We start from the raw sequence: 8,524 nt of genomic DNA on the forward strand, positions 1-8,524 counted from the left end.
CGGGGGAGTTTGTCTATTCTTAAATGTGGATCACAGGGGCGGTCACAACTTTAAGTGGCTTAAAGAATTGTCCATATTCAAACTGGCCAGCTGATAGGTTCTATCAGGTCCCAGAGGAAACTTTAGCAAGGACATCCCTTCCATCCCATCCTAACCTATGAGAGCTTATTATTGAACACCTACTCAAAATGAGACCCTAGAGCCTGGGGAAAATAGAAGGTTCCAAGTTCTTAAGGGGCTACAAATCTTTTCAATGCTTCTGCTTCTGGAATGGGCTGACTCAACCCCAAACACACACCTAAGTGCAATGAAATCTTTGGGTAGTTTTTCAGTTAGTGATGCCACTTTCAACCCAAATTCATTTCCATCTGGAATTTAATCATAAATTTGTCAAAAATAATGAAGAACCAGTGAGCTACACCATTTATTTTGATTCCCTCCCTCAAGATCTCCAAACAGGGCAATATTTCTAAACCCAAATTTATTTCAGCTGCTCTACAGCATCAAGTTTTGTAACCAATTGTTACCAATTCCAGAAGGTTGCCACTGCCTTTGTTTTTGTACAGCATAAACGTGTGTATTGCAATTATATTTATTGCTCACATATTGTATACTTAGAATGTGCACACAAGATTTAAAAGGAGCAAAATTAATTTCTCCACAGTGTGTGTCAGGTGAAAATAATTTTGTATTAAAAGTACTACTAGAATAGAGACATCAGGATGCTGATAAACGTATCTGGATGCAGTTGAAAAGTTTTAAATAATATCCACGGTATTCTGGCAAAAAAATTAACCCTTCCATTGGTCACATTGAGGTTGAAAAAACAGAGCTACATTTCCCATCAGACTTGTACACCACTCAAAAACGTGAAGTATTCAATTTAAGGGTGTAAAATGGGAAGCTCTAATTTGTGTAAGAGTCAAAGAGCACTCCAACCTGTGGCTTTATAAGATTTTCAGTTATAACCAAAATAACTGAAGATGCAAACAGAAACAGAAACTACTGTATCATCAAACATCTACTTCATAATTGTTTGAACAGCAGATTGCTTACAAATCTCCCATCTATTTATAATCCTGGAATATACTGATACCTCTCAATTTGTTCTAGTTTACTTAGAGGGTTACTGTTCAGTTAAAAAATTATTTCCCATACTGATATGTGGTGTTTGCTCTATGAGATAACAGCCTACTCTTCGAGACTTGCTTACACACTGTTTGAAGTTGGGATTTTAAGAAATTATGTAAGGAACCACACCTGGCAGTGATCTACATTATTGGTTATCAAAGGTTTGACAGCACTGCACAGCAATACAGATATTCATCATAGAAGATGAACATCTTTTATCTTGTTATCCGAAGATAAAATGGAGGCTAGGTCTGTTGCTCCCAAACATGTCTCTAAAAATAAGCTGTGAATTTCTGAGCTCCACATAGAAATGTATTTTAAAGTGCAACAATGCAGAACATTTTTTCCCATAACTCATAAAATTAAAAAATAAGTTGGAAGTGACTCCTTTTTACAGGTCTTTATTACAATAAACTTCATCTAAAGAAATGTTCTTACATACAGAGTTAACCCTAGCAATTAAGTCTCTCCAACGAAAAGGGAAATATGAAATTGTAAAAAACTGTTGAAATTTAAAACCTTCCAGTAAATTACTGGGAGACTGAAAACATCTGAGATGGTCAAAAAATACATGGGCACAAGACCACACCTTTGAAGGCAGCACCATTTCACCAGATGGTTTTATAGTGGCCTAAGATTCCTACCTTTTATTTTTGAATGTGAGGCAAACCCTTGCCCTCTAACCTCATCCCTCTTTCCATAAAACGTGTATGTAAAATTTTCATTTAGCATCTTTAGCAATCTTCCATTGGGTTTGAATAGTACATTTTCATTTCATTCATCATTTAAAGACAGATAATCAGAAAGTCATTACATGGGCTGACACCAGGCCCCGCGCTCGATTGTATTGTAATTGAGCACTGCAGAGCGTGTGCCAGATCTAATGGATAATGAATATATTATGTCAGCAGAACCGCCTCAGCAAAGCTCCTGGGGAATCACAGGGGATACTGCAGTGACATGGAGGGTCACAGATATTGTGCTGATTTACTGATGGAGTGATTGTGTAATTAGGTAATCAATGGTGGGTAGAGGACTATACGTGGACAGCTAATTTTATACAAATAAAGACCATGCAAGTAGGAGGCTCATATTTAGGACAGTGTGAGATGATATTTTCGTTTGGCTTAATTATTCATAAATTCTTAATGATACATCCAAACATCTGATGGTGGGAGGCCAGCAGCAGAGGTCTGATTCCAAACATTACAGCAACCTATTTTCACAAACTTTTTACAATATTATCCCTGTAATTGAGAAAGCTCAAATTTTCTACCTTGATTAAAATAAAATTCACCTTGCTTTATGTTAGAGATGTACTATAACTTTTAACATTTCATGCAGAGGTAAAAAGCAGTCATGATAAAAACATGAAACGGCACTAAATATTTGCTCTACATTTACTCTGCTCTCACTAAGAGCATTTAGTAATATTTACTTTGTTCTGAGAGACAGCATATTTAAACAAAAAATGTAGAGGCAGAATGTTCACATCCTAGATTTTTGTTATAAACATTTTGTATATTTGTAATAGAAATGGATTTTAATAGAAAAACATGCTACTTTTTTAAAAGTCAGATGATTGAACTCTTTACTTAAGATGATGAACAGTAATTCATATTTATATCCTTTTCCTAATTATGACTGGCTGTATAACAGCAGCTTCTCTCTCACCTGCCCCTCTCTCCCTGGTTCCATTTTAGTGTAAATCTGACACTTGGCTTCATGTCCTGTGCTCAGCAAAGGTCTGTCTGATCCAAGCCCTCTCTGATGCAGGAATACACCTGTCTGGTTTCCAGTCATGTCAATGACAGTGTCTCAGTTGGGGTTTTGGCATCCACAGGAACTTCCCCACAGTGTCTGTGACAACAACTTCCAGTCGGGGTTTGGCATTTGTGAGGGTTTCCTTCCAGGAGCCCATGGTGGGTTTGCAGTGACATGAATCTTCAGGGAAAAATGTTATTTACTCTTTACTCAAAAATATAAATGTAAATTAAGGAGACAAAAGGTATGAGTAGGCAAAGGCCAGCAAAGATGGTTATTGCTTACACCACTTTGTTTCGTCCATGGCAAAGGGCAGCAGATGGCTTCAGTTCATTTTCTGCCTTTCTCTCTCTCTAAACTTTTGCCAAAGTGTCAGATTTCTACTGACACCCTGGCAGTTATTTACTCAATTCACTCAGTTCCTCTGTCTTTACAATGGACATAGGCTCCTCTTTGATGCTAGGCTTTAACCCTGGAAAGAATAATCCATTCTAGCCGGAGGGAATCCAAAGAGAGAACATGCCTTAACAAAGCAGGACAAATCCTTTTTTCCTCTTCCCTACTACACTCCTTTAATATTTCTTTTGGGGCAACTCTGTAGTAGGTAGGGCACGATAAAGAAGCAAATGGAAAAGCAAGGCATTTTCATAACAAGTAACAGATTCTCCTCAGTTTACCACAATCAGAAATTTCAGGAGGAATGATATAATTTTGATTCTAACATGCTTTTTCCTGTACCCTCTTTGGAGATACACAAACTTCTGGACGGTGCTACAACTATTTTCAATTATGCACTGCTACATAAAAATATTTCTATCCTGTTTAAGGATGCGAGTATGGAGCACGCTGTGTTTAGATCAACCTAAACTTCACTACTATATGGTTTAACACCTCCTCCCTCTCTTCCCACCTCTTGCTTTGTGCACCTATCACTAGCAACTGTACAATAAAAACAGGCTACTGCTTTTCATTACGTTTTTCCATCTATTTGTCCATTTTCTGTACCCTACAGTGACATAAACATGCATAAGACACTAATGCTACAAATCCTTTGCTGCTATGAATTTTGGCAAATAAGTACAAAGTATTTTAAAGCTTTTTTCTTGGTCCTTGATTACTTTTCCCTAAGTTTGATTACTTAAGGTTCTACTGGGCTTTCTGGATGGTGAGTTTTTCTTTCTTCAGCTCCTACTTTAACAGTAAAAGTATTCGTCCTCTCAAATAATCTCTCCTTTCCCTGAGTCCTGAGCAGCAGAACAGGTACATCTGCTACTTGGCAGGACCAGAGCAAGAATTGCTGAACCAGGCTCCCAGCACAGGACAGCAATTCTTCAGCCTGGGCAATACCTATCAAATGTGTATCAGCTTATTTTTCCTGACTGAATTTCACAGTCCACAGACTCTAGAGAGCCAGCATCTTTCTGAAATTAGGACTATCTTTCTGTTACAGAGTACTGTAATCTTGACAGAGATTCTACTGTAATTTCAGAGAAAAACGAAAGGAAAGCTTAAATTTCAAAATAAACTTCCTATTTTTATTCACAAACATGACTAGGAGATATCAACCGTTTGTGTTTAAAAAGCCCTTAAATCTCTTTAGGACTATCCAAGTATTGAGCATGGACAGCTTAAAGAAAACAATTCAAAAGTCACCATATACACAGATGATTTGCTGGCAAACACAGACCAAAGTAAAGCTTTCCTTAGAATTCCAGCACATTCCAGCTGCAGGGAACTCCTCAGGCTATCCTCAAAAGTGGTAAGGCCATTATGAAGGGGAGGTCATGTTTTTGAATGGTGCTTGGTAATGCTGCAGTGTATTTATGATGATAATGAGATAAAACACTCGTATCTAAAAGATACTAGGAAATAAATATATGTATTTATTTAAGTAATGAAAAACAAGCAGAGTCTAACTGCCTCCCAAACCTGCCTACCTCAAGTACTCATATAATGAAATTCTGAATAATGGTTTTACTGATCTTTAATGTTCTTGCAGTGTTTAGCCCTTTAGAAAGTACATAAGAGCAAGAGGATGGAAATTCTTGGAGATATAAAGAGGTATGGCTGGAGCAAAGTGTTCTCTGATGCTTTACTAAGTCTTGAGAAAGGTAGTAAAAGATGTTCAGAGCTGCCAGAGGAGGAGGAGGGGGTAAACAAAAGAAATGCTTGGATGAAAGAGAGAAATCTTTTTCATAAGAGTTCCTCAATTTTAAACCAAGAACAGAGAGAACAGTCTTCATACACAAGGATCTGTTCAAAGCACAGAGAAGGAAGGGAGGAGAGGAAAAAACACACTAAGTAAAATAATAAAATAATAATAAAAATGAAAGGAAAATGAAACTGGGGTGGATGTGGATGGAATGAGTATAAAAATGTTAACCCTGGCTGTTAGTATTTCTCGTGAAGTTTATTGTTTTTAAAGTACAGACCTTGCAAAGCCTTAGCTTAAATGACATGCAATGTTCTTGGCCAGATCTTTATTACCATGTTACTTTATTATTTTTAACTTCCATACTGCTCAGTGTGGATTTTATGATTACATCATTGGCAGTATTTTTGTAAACACCATAGAAAATGAGGTTTAAGTCAAAGGACTCAAATGCTTGAGCAGGAATAACTTGGAAGTATTATAAAATAGGACACATAATATTAAATAAACAATTATATTAACAAGTAAACCAAAATTATTAAAAATTTAAAAATAAAATATATTTAATACTGAAATTAAACAGAATCGAAATTATTCAGATTGTTCCCTTTCAAGATGTCACAAAAAGTTACTAAATATAAAGCATTAAGTTATCTCAAAACCAGCATTTTAAAAGAATTTTATTAACTTTAAGATTCCTTGAGTTCAATATAATTAAAAAACTTCTTATTCTTCAATTCTTTTGTATGACCACAGGGCTTCTATACTTTTAATCATCTCCACTGGTCAATATAAATCTTGTTCTCTTTCCACAAAAATAAGAACCTTTGCTCATTCTTAAATTTAGAGACCTTTTTATATGCAAAAGAGGATGTAGCATTTTACTTCTGAAAGAAATCCATGATTTTGTAAGTTTTATTTTTGTAAGTTTTATTGGAAATATCAACACCTGAGGTGCGGAGGCTCCCCTTCAGCTTCTATGGTTTCATGACAGATTATTGCTGGTATTGCAGCTTGTTGCTGTTTAACAGGAACTTTAATGATATTTACTGCTCAGTATTAATGTCCTTCATTCCGCCTTTGTGTCGCTCATCCCAAGTGTTCAGGATCACACCGGGACTGTGTTGGGCAGCTGCTGACACTGTGCTGCCAATCCTGCAGCAGGCTGACTGTACTCACACCACTTCAACACTGCCTTGGTGCTTCCTTGATGCCATCCATGGTACCCCTTTTGGACAACTGGAGAAAAACTATACAAATCCATTAAAAAATTCCAGATCTAAGGCATTGTATAATTTGTACTTGATGGGGACTTTTTTCCTCAAGTCTGCCTCTACTGCATCAAAAATGGAAAATGGATTACTTTATCTCCTACTCATGTCTGAACCTCATCTGAAAAACAGAGGACATTAATCCTGAAGGATTAACCAGAAGAGAGGAATGGATATTCTACACTTTCTCCCTCAGTTTGGTATCTCCGCTAAGCAATAGCATGCACTGTACATACAAAATTTTTCCTTCAACTCATGTACCCTAAAGAGTTCTGTCCTTGCCAGCGAGGAAGAAGTTACCACAAAGTGTGTGATGGAGATTATTTTTAAAGGAATTTTTCATTGCTAAGGAAGTCATGACACAGCAGTTTTACAGCACAATTCTAGAGATGAACTGTCATTTCATTCATGTCATTCAAAGAGCAAACTTTCCTTCCTTTCTCTATAAAATCAAACATTCAGTGTTCTCATCATTTGAGAAGTATAACATCTCCAAAGAGGCCTAAGAGAGCATATTGCATACCACAAATCAGTCTTGCAAGTTCAAATGATCAAATGCCAAATATTAGACATTCATTTTTTCTTGTCAAATTGATATTCTTCTACTGTATGTTTAAGGTACAACTTATATACCTTCCATTAACTTGCTGGATTTCTTGGGGGAAAACAGGAGTTACTGTTAGGCATTTTTTAAATATCAAAGAAAATCATTTTAGAAAACTTCCTTCTGCAAATTCTGCCAGTATAGATTTTGAAAGACAAGCCACCGCACAGCAATGTCCACAATCTCTCCCTTCTCTAATGCTTACAACTGTTTAGGGTTTGGAATATTTTTTTCTAAATTTCTGAACATTTTTTTGAAAAATCTACTTGGGAAAATCCCTCATCTTTATGCATTCAAAATCTCATGGCACTCTTGATAGAGTGATAAGTTGTATTTCATACAGATGAAGCATAACAGGGATAAATAACTCGTGTTATTCAAAGCTCCAACTCAAGGATCAACTTCATTGAGGATTTCATGTACTATTTCCATTAAACTGTTAAAATATTGAACACAAACAACAAATGCACTATCATCAGAGGATTTCAACCCACAATTCCAACAAAAATACATGTATACAGAACACTACATAGGCATAAATATAATTGATGTTAACTCATTTGCAGGATCTTTGCAATAAGATTCCACTGCTGTTTTTAAGCCCCAAAGGAGCAAAAGCACTCCAGAACACCTCTGATTTAAGTGGGTACACTCCCTTACACTTGAAGTTAAGACTAGCCAAAATTGCTTTGCTGCATTGCAACATAATGCTTAAAAATACACTTATGCATTGAAACAATTTATAATTCAACCTCAAACAAGCCTCTGCTCCTAAGGCTCATATATTAACTGACCTACAAAGACCATTTCCTGAAATTCATCTCTTTAGCTTTTTGTTGGTATGAATATACAGAATGGTTTGTAGTCTTCTTTATTCCTAACTTAGAGAATGTGGTGAATACTTAAGGAAATCTATTTTTTCTCCCTTACCTCCATTTGAACATACATGCTAGATTTGTGCTTTATTTCTTCCTTAATTTCTGTTTTACATGGTGGGCTAAAAGCATTTCACAGGTGTTTGCTAAAACTCATTAGACTATTTGGAACTCCTTCATGCTCTCTAAAAGGCAATTAAAATGTGTCTGCAAATTACCTCATGTGGTCTGAGGCACAGCTGCCTCTTATCCCCCTGTTACTACACAGTGTGTCCAAACAGAATAGAAAAACTGCTTTGATACCTGCAGTTTACAAAGGCAAATCATGCCTTCATGAGTGACAAAAATTCTCTATTTGCCTCTTAAGTCTTCAATGCAATTGCCTTTGTCGCCACAAAAAAAAAAAAAAAAAAAAAGTTTATAACAAGCTAAGAGACACAACTAGTTAATTAAGTAGATAACAGAAGTAATGAGAAACCAGCAAGTACTCCCATAATTCAAAGAGTTGTTGCTTCATACATAGAAAACATAGGTATGTGCAGGTAAAGCATCTCTGATTCTAAACGGCTAAGATGCCTGGGCTAGTATTTCTATTTCTTGTTTCTACATAAAAAGGAGGGGTGAAAGAATCCATTATTCCAGCAGGTGTACTTACAGAATTTATCCTTATTCTGCAAATATCTGGCAATTAAAACCACAGTTTGAGTTTATATTTTAGCTACTTCTC

The sequence above is a fragment of the Corvus cornix genome, chromosome 13 (assembly GCF_000738735.6).
Source record: "Corvus cornix cornix isolate S_Up_H32 chromosome 13, ASM73873v5, whole genome shotgun sequence".
NCBI classification, from domain to species: domain Eukaryota; kingdom Metazoa; phylum Chordata; class Aves; order Passeriformes; family Corvidae; genus Corvus; species Corvus cornix.